Source organism: Apodemus sylvaticus, chromosome 9 (assembly GCF_947179515.1).
Source record: "Apodemus sylvaticus chromosome 9, mApoSyl1.1, whole genome shotgun sequence".
Classification (NCBI taxonomy): domain Eukaryota; kingdom Metazoa; phylum Chordata; class Mammalia; order Rodentia; family Muridae; genus Apodemus; species Apodemus sylvaticus.
Genome location: NC_067480.1, coordinates 114,126,067 through 114,135,090, shown reverse-complemented (window position 1 = coordinate 114,135,090; position 9,024 = coordinate 114,126,067). Strand labels below are relative to the sequence as shown.

At 40.5% G+C, this 9,024-nt stretch overlaps 1 long non-coding RNA gene across 1 annotated transcript; it reads left to right on the top strand.

Annotated features, from left to right (window-relative positions):
• The first annotated feature begins 867 nt into the window (after positions 1 to 867).
• LOC127692690 (uncharacterized) lies at positions 868 to 7,599 on the top strand. The gene is made up of 4 exons (XR_007979513.1): positions 868 to 1,735; positions 2,485 to 2,604; positions 5,697 to 5,801; positions 7,529 to 7,599. It is a non-coding gene; the product is annotated as an uncharacterized LOC127692690 (long non-coding RNA).
• The last annotated feature ends 1,425 nt before the right edge of the window (positions 7,600 to 9,024 follow it).

Sequence of the window (9,024 nt, the reverse complement as noted above, 5' to 3'; positions counted from 1 at the left end):
AGCTCTAGGCATCAAGAGCATCAGAAAGGATTACCTCAATCTTGTTATGTTCTGAAAATGTTTTTATGCTTTAAATGTGTTTGTGACTAGCTGAACTCCTCATTTTCTATTTGCCCAATGTAGTAGAAAATCTGCCTGAGATTCCCATTCACAGCAAGTTGGGTCGACCAAGACCATGACTTCTTGGAGCTGGTGATGAGACATGGAACAGCACAGTCAGGTTCTTTTGTATCCTGGACAACAGGCTAAGTAACCAAAGATGACCTTGAACTCTTGATTTTCCTTCCTCCGAGCCCTCCCCAGTAGTTGAGATTACAGACCATGTATAACCACTGGACAATTTCGTGCTTTCTTCACTTGGGGATGAAGTGAATAAGAGTAGAAGTAATATTTTCCCATCTCTTATTTTCCAACAGAAAATGTGATTTAAAAATAAATGACAGTTCAGGTGGCCACCATTTTATGAACAACTCTCCAACTCTGTGTTTTACAGGTATATTTCATTCCTCTCAGGACTATTTGGCTTATCTTTCTTAAATGAATAAAGTACAGTTATCATTGCATTGAGCACACACTTTTCCCAGTGCAAGGCCTGGTGTATTCCTTGCCGTTCATGTCACCATCTGCCAGTAATGTCAGGGCCACATAGCTGCTCTGGGGAGGAGAAAGCTAGCAGGTGCTGCTGGCTTATGACAGACGCTTGCTTTGTTAGTCATGTAGAACTCCTTGGGAGATGTAAGACTGCTAAAAGTTCTAGTTAATGTCTCTCATTGTGTACACTGAACCCCGAATGTGTAGGACAAGTTTTGTTACAAAAATTCTACAATAGACAGCCTTGTCTAGTTCCAAGCCTAGGCAGCTACTTGGATGTTTTTGCCATATGTGTTGAGGGACACTATTAGTCTGTTGTTGCTGCTTAGAACTCCTTCCTCCTGATGTTGTACTTCAGTTTATCACATGATGATGATGACTGCCACCAACTCCAAGACTAAAGAATCAGATCCATCATTTTAGGTATCCCCATTTTCCTATCACCTGTGAGACTCTGGATATATAGTTCTATAATAGAGTGTTGGTCTGACAAGTTTCAACGCTAGGTTTGCAAAAATTTGGAGTGCTGGTTCATATCATTGGGAATTAGAATCAGGAGGATCAGAAGTTCAAGGACATACTCAGCTGTATAATAAATCCAAGCCCAGGCTTAGTTATTGGAGACTCCATCCTAAGCAAACATGTGCAAGACTGAAATAGAGCATCATTATACAGATCGGAGAATAAAAATGCACTGTTTTTGGGTATAGAATGTTAACCACAGAACAGAAGGGATGCCTGCCTAATTCCAGTACTGCTACATATGGAGTGAGTAGTGGCCACTCTCCAGGGAGCCTGCCTTTGCGAACTTCAAGTACACAGTTTTCTTTTGTTTAGTTTGTAAATGAAAGATTAGAAAGATCAGATATGTGTCACACAGCAAGTTAGGAGGCACTACACACTGGGCCCCCACCTCATGAATTCACTTTTCTCTTTTCCACCTGCCAGTAAGTTGAAGCCCATGTTTGTGTATTTTGGAAAATATCTTCAGAGATATCGTTAGGGAGGCTGTGGCATTCTCTTGGGATATGTATTCTGGACTGCAGGTTGTGCTCCAGATTTCAAAAAGCTGATTGATGTGCAGGTGATGACATCACAGACATCTTTTATCCTGTGGTCTGGTTTGCATTTGCTTCCATTTGAGGTAAGTAAGAGGTTAAATATTCAGTTTTCAGACTTTCCATTTTTTCAATCAACAAAGACCAAGTTTTATAATGTCTGTTCTGTGTAAATTCTTCCCTGATGCGATCCAATAGATAGCACGTGTGTAATTTTATATTTTTTATTATTCTGTAATAATCAGATAAGACATACTAATTTATTAGGTGTGACTCTTCAGAACTTCTCAAATAACTACTTGTCACACCTATGTACACGTGGATGCCAAATTACACCTCTGCCAAGGTCCACAGGGTAAAGCTGTAGAGTTTTTGGATTTTTTCTAGGGGAGCCCGGCAGTGTGAACCCACGAGAGCATGTGACATGAAACAAGTCCCTACATCTGTGTTGTCTCTGTGGGAACTGCTGTTTGGCATGATAAGCTTCTTCTAAATCTGTTACTGCTGTGATTGAAGGGTTTGTTGATAGTGTGACCAAACTGTTTATATATGTTACAGTTTTATAAAGAGGCTGTTTGTATCTGATAATAAAGCTGGCTGAGTGCAGTGGTTTAGAGCTGGATGGAAACTGAGTTGTTCAGAGAAATAACTACATACAGTGTGCACAAAACATCTCCCCTATTTTTTCTAATTTTTAACTCCATTCTCTTGTTTTCTAAATAGAAAGAAACCCTGTCATCTGCTTAAACCCCAGCTAACCAAATGTGTTATCTTAGAAGCTTGTTCTGGGATGATACATCTTGTGATAGTTAAACCTGTTTGTCACTTTAATTAGTTTGAAACACACTTGAACTATTCCCCATGAATCTGTGAGGGGATTTCCAGAAGCAACTGGAACATGGCTCAGGAAGGAGTGGAATGTCCACCCCACAGGCAGCATCCTTGGATGGAGCAGGTACAGAAAGAGTGGAGAAGCTCACACAGGAGTCTGTGTTCTGTTCACCTCTCTGGGGTCTGGGTCTGCGGCTCCATCAGCCATGGATACCTGACTTGAGTATGTCACATGGTCTCAGACTTCTGATCCCATCCTCAGGTTTCAGGCTTCAATATTAGTTGGTACTGTAGTTCCAGCCTGTCTTTTTCTGATGTTTCCTGTGCATTGAACTGAGTTGCTGTTATTTAGGTTAGCTCTCAAGCCTAGAGTTGCCCACTAAAGGACTCCTCACCTTCTCAAGTATAGGTCAGTCTCATCAAGACTCCATTTTGGGAGGAATTGGGGAAGGGAAAAACCTGATCAAAATATGTTGAATGAAAATTAAAAAAAATAAATAAAAAGACAAGAATCCACTATTAATTTAGAAATTCTTGGATTTCTACACGTACACAGAGTGATATAAATCTCAGACATGGAAAAATTGTTCTCTCAGCAAGGAGTGAAGTGGTGGCTCCAGCTTACAGGAAACTGAGACAAAGGAACACAGGGACAGGCTCAGCTCACCTGGGTCCCCTGCTGTGACATGAGACAGGATGGCTGCTCTGAGGCAGAGAAACAGATAGTAAAGCTAACGCTGCCTGCTTCTTACAAACAGGCAATCAAAGGATAGGGTTCTAAAGTTTGGTTTAATTGTTCTTAAAGCTAGACGGGAATATAGATTTTGCTGGAGCCACGAGAGGAATTCTTCAATTCTTCCTACAGTTTGGAAGGATTAGAAAGAGCTGCTCACGGGTGCTGGTATTCCTTGCTGTACAAAGATAGGCTGTTTGGAGGAAGGCAGAGGCAGACAGTAAAAGGCTGCTGGCCTCCAAAAAGCAGACAAAGGATAGAGATGAGGAAATTGGATTTAATTGTTTTTAGGGACAGAAGGGATTATAATGGTAATTGGTTAAGTATACAGAGATATTAAGCTCCCACAGAAGAGAGACTGAGTGAAAAAAATGCTTTAGAAGTGATATAAAAAGGTCTTGCCTGGATATTTCTTTTTTATTTTCTTTTTAAATCTTTTTTTAAAATTTCGATATATTCTTTACTTAAATATCAAATGATTTCTCCTTTCTTGGATCTCCCCTCCCCGAAAGTCCCATAAGTCCTCTTCCCTGCCCCTTTTCCCCAATCAACCCCTTCCCACTTCCCTATCCTGGTATTCCCCTACACTGCTGCCCTGAGCCTTTCCAGAACCAATGGCCTCTCCTTCCTTCTTCTTGGGCATCATTTGATATGTGAATTGTGTCTTGGGTATTCCGAGCTTCTGGGCTAATATCCACTTATCAGTGAATGCATACCATGTGTGTTCTTTTGTGATTGGGTCACTTCACTCAGGATGACATTCTCCAATTCCACCCACTTGCCTAAGAATTTCATGAATTCATTGTTTTTAATAGCTGAGTAGTATTTCATAGTGCAAATATACTACATTTTCTGTATCCATTCCTCCATTGGGTTCTTTCCAGCTTCTGGCTATTATAAATAGGGCTGCTATGAGCATAGTGGAGTATGTATCCTTATTATATGCTGTGGAATCCTCTGAGTATATGTCTTAGTCAGGGTTTCTATTCCTGCACAAACATCATGACCAAGAAGCAAGTTTGGGGGGAAAGGGTTTATTGATCTTACACTTCCACATTGCGGTTCATCACTAAAGGAAGTCAGGACTGGAACTCAAGCAGGTCAAGAAGCAGGAGCTAATGCAGAGGCCATGGAGGGATGTTTCTTACTGGCTTGCTTCCCCTGGCTTGCTCAGCCTGCTCTCTTATAGAACCCAAGAGCACCAGCCCAAAGGTGGAACCACCCATAAGGGGCCCTCCCCACTTGATCACTAATTGAGAGAATGCCCCACAGCTGGATCTCATGGAGGCACTTTCCCAACTGAAGCTCCTTTCTCTGTGATAACTCCAGCCTGTGTCAAGTTGACACACAAAACTAGCCAGTACAGTATATGCCCAGGAGTGGTATAGTGGGGCCCTCTGGCAGTATCATGCCCAGTTTTCTGAGGAACTGCCAGACTGATTTCCAGAGTGGTTGTGCCAGCTTTCAATCCCACCAGTAGTGGAGGAGTGTTCCTCTTTCTCCACATCCTACTGAAACTACTAGAAAAGAAACTGGGGAGAGCCTTGAGCACATGGGCACAGGAGAAAATTTCCTCAACAGAACACCAATAGCTTATGCTCTAACATCAAGAATTGTCAAATGGGACCTCATAAATTTACAAAGTTTCTGTAAGACAAAGGCCATTGTCAAAAGGACAAAACAGGAACCCACAAATTGGGAAAAGATCTTTACCAACCCTATATCTGACAGAGAGCTAATATCCAAGATATACAAAGAACTCAAGAAGGTAGACTCCAGAGAGCCAAACAACCCTATTAAAAATGGGCTACAGAGCTAAACAAAGATTTTTCACCTGAGGAATGTCGAATGGCAGATAAACACCTAAAAAAATGTTCAACATTTTTAGTCATAAGGGAAATGCAAATCAAAACAACCCTGAGATTTCACTTCACACCAGTCAGAATAGCTAAGATCAAAAACTCAAATTCTTTAAAAGTGGACTTCATGGGAATTCTGGAATTGATTTCTGGCATGACAGATTTAGAAGCCTAAGAAATGACTTATTCAGTAAACAGAAGGGAATTTATAGATATTAGAATATTGAGGCACTCAATCTTAAAAAATTAGAATGAAGGCAGGGAATAGAGTGCCTAGCCTATCTCAGACAGTAGAAACGTAGGCCTTGAGAATTATATCAAAAGAGAGGCTGGAAATAGGCTCATACAGTAAGCAGATAGAGTTATTAAATAAATAATTTAGACCTTAATCTCAGGAAGGTTGGGGCAGGGGACAGTACAAGCACTGTCTCAAAATGTAATATTTGTTTAGATTGCTTTATTTGCTTTGAATTATTTTAATTATCAAAATGAGTGTCATTTTAAGTTTGGTGGTTATATTAGATTTCCTCTGGGAGAGAAGTCAAGCTAAACATTTAATGATTTCCCATTGCTGGACCAAAGACTTGCTATTTTTGGAGAAAGGCTCTACATTTGTGTTGACAGGAAAGGAGAACAGGCTCTGGACCCCTTCCAGAGTGATATGCATCCAATATGACAGGGACAGACCCCTGAAGAAGTAGAGATATTCAAGAGAATCAAAAAGGACAGGTAAAGAGTCACAGTGCCATCCTTCACGTGGCAGGGATAAAACCTGATTATAATTGGTTATTAATAAAATTAACTCATATTACAAAAGACAGCTGTCTTTCACATGCTCAAACAAGGAACAGAATGTCATCCTTCACTAATCTGTCCATTCTGCACAGTCTATATGGATGTCTTAATGGTACTAAATTTTTGGTTGTGAGATTTATATATGACAGAATGTACAGCTTTGGTGAGATTCATCCTCAGACACGCTGAACTGACCTGCTTAGACCCCATGTGTTATGGATTCCAGGTTGTCTTGCCTCATTCAACCTTTCAGATGGATCTAGTCAGAACTTCAGTCAAGCCCTGAGCTTTGTAAGTGTACAGAGACTGGATAACGGTTGCTAAAGCATAGCTTTCTGAAGTCTAACAAAATTTTCTACTTCTCCCCAGCCCTTCAATTTTCCATTGGCCCTGTTCAGCTGGAAGAAGCTACAGAGAGTTTTCAGACCAATTCCCTGGATTTGAGTGTCTGATAATAGTTATTTTACAAATTATAGAGTTGTCATTTTAAGGGATAATTTAGCAATGGTCATAATTTTGGAAATAGATGGGATGGTTTGTGTAGCGATAATCTTATTTGGTAGAAATCTTCATATTGATGCAAGGTTGAAGTTATAAGTTATTACATTTATATAGAATTTATTTTGATAGAGATTTGTAGAGAGACTTGTTGGGGTGCCATGCCACCTGGCAGGAACTTGACATCAACCAAGGTGAAGTTCCTCTCCTAGCCTTTGAGCTGGAACTCTTGTGTTAGCCATTATCCCCTCCACTTAGGGTGGACCGCTCAGACCAAGGTGAAGCCCATTGTTCTTCCAGGACCTGCAGTTTCCTGAGATACACTAGCTTCCTGCTGAGCAACCGAACAGGTTCTGTGGAAAGTTCCCAGCCTTTGGGGGAAGGTTCTCCCCTGCCTATGTATTAAGAGTCCTCCATTAAACCTTGAGACCTTGAACAGCAACTGTTGTCTTGTTCTCGTTCTCTTTTTGCCGCTTTCCCATACATTCCCAGCTTCCCTTCCAGGTAACCTGTTCCATGTAACTGCGAGCAGTTACAGAGATGTAAGGTTTTCATTAGTATGGATTTCTTTTATTGATACAAAATGTGAGATTGATATTGTTACTCTTAGATAGACATTGTGCCATGCAATTCCTCTAAGAATAAAAAGCTTAGACCCAGTCCTTCTAAAAACTGCAATTATAGACTGTTCTTAGAGGATTAATCGCTACAAGTTAAGGGCCAGATAACAACTTCATGTTTATGTTAGATTCCGATTTAATTATAAAAGCATGTTTTTCATATATTTCAATTAGAAATAGCTAAATAGTCAATGTTTAACTATATATATATATATATATATATATATATATATATATATATATATATATATCCTCAAAAACACCAGAAACCTACAGAATGTGACATTTAATGTTATTTAATCATTTAACAATGAGAGATATCTGCTCCTGAGAGCATACCTTTCTTGGTTCAAAGAAGATATCAAGCATCTTCACCTCCAGGCAAGGTTGCTTATCATGGCAGGGTGACCACTGGGCAGAATTTGCCTATATCATCTGCAGGCAGGATGCTGTCCAGGAAAAGGATACATTATACAGAATAGTATAAAGTGTTAGCTCTGCCAATATAGGGTAAACAGTCCTTAATAATTCTACTCTATAAAGGTCTGACAGATGATCCTGGGCCAGAAGGCTGAAGACTGATGCATCAATGTTTTTGAGGAATTGGGGTTGCTGTCCAGGTAAGTCAGCTGTCTCTACAGTTGTTTAACTTTGAGAAGCTACGTTTGGTGCTTCTTATATAAACAGGAAACCTTTGAGTCATTTTCAGATTTCTGACTGGGTTGAAGACTAGTTTTAGTCTTGTAATCAATCTCAAGTTTTTAACATTGAGAGAGAGGTTATAGAGTGGAGGGCATGGTTTTCAGATGGCATAACAGGCTAAAATCTAAACATAATCAAGGGATAGGATCATAATTCTTGCCGGGTGTGGTGGCACATGCCTATAATCCTAGCACTTGGGAGGCAGAGGCAGGTGGATTTCTGAGTTCGAGGCCAGCCTGGTCTACAGAGTGAGTTCCAGGACAGCCAGGATTACACAGAAACCCTCTCTTGAAAAAAAAGAGATGCATAGTTCTTTCAGTTAGAAATGATGGTAGAATTACTTTTTCTAATTGACAAATATGATGGATTGAATGTTATTTGTATACCATACTGTGTAATTTACATGATTGTTATGGTTTTGTTCAATTTATGTCTGGGAGAAGAGATTTTTTTTGGATAGAAAAGGTGAAGTGTAGGGGTCGTTTTTGATGCTAAGTTCCTGTTTCCCAGTTGGTTCTTGATTTGTTAGTAAAGGAAGCCATAGTGAGACCTCCAGGTCTCTGGAGATAGGCAGGTAGACAAAAGGATGGAGAAGGAGATTTACAATGCTTTGGAGGGTAAAGAATCCAGCAGGCATGTGAGCACTGGGAGGAGCCAGGGCCTCTGGCCACTACTACAGGAGGATGGTAAGGGATGTTGGCAGGGGCTAAATGGAACTAGCCACTGAAGTTTAGGGCAGATGGGAGGAACAGAGCTAAGGGTAATAATAAGGGTACATTTTCCAGGCAAGAGATAGTAGAGCCAGCAATAGTGTTCAAAGGCAAGTTGCAAAGGAACAACTGTCTATGTGTCTTTTATCTGCAAATTTAAGGGAAGCCTGGTGGGAGTGGGTGGTGTGGCCACTTCCTGGAACAAAGGGAGAAAGTGCAGAACTAAACACAACACTGTATCTTTTCCTAGAGCAATTTCTTTCTTTCTTTCTTTCTTTCTCTCTCTCTCTCTCTCTCTCTCTCTCTCTCTCTCTCTCTCTCTCTCTCTCTCTCTCTCTCCTCTCTTTCTTTCGGTGTTTGTATTTGTTTTTTTTTGAGACAGGGTTTCTCTGGATATCCCTGGCTGTCCTGGAAATTACACCACCGCCCAGCACTAGGGCAATTTCAAATACATCCTTCCTTTGATGTCCAGTGACTTCAGAGTACATTGTTACCTGCTTGAGGTCAGGTGTTGGGATCCTGTAATACTCAACATATCGCTAGCAAAGAACAGGCATTTGGTGGATGACATCTGGATGGAATCAAGTTCACAACACTGAATTTTGTTATAAGCCTACTCACAAATTT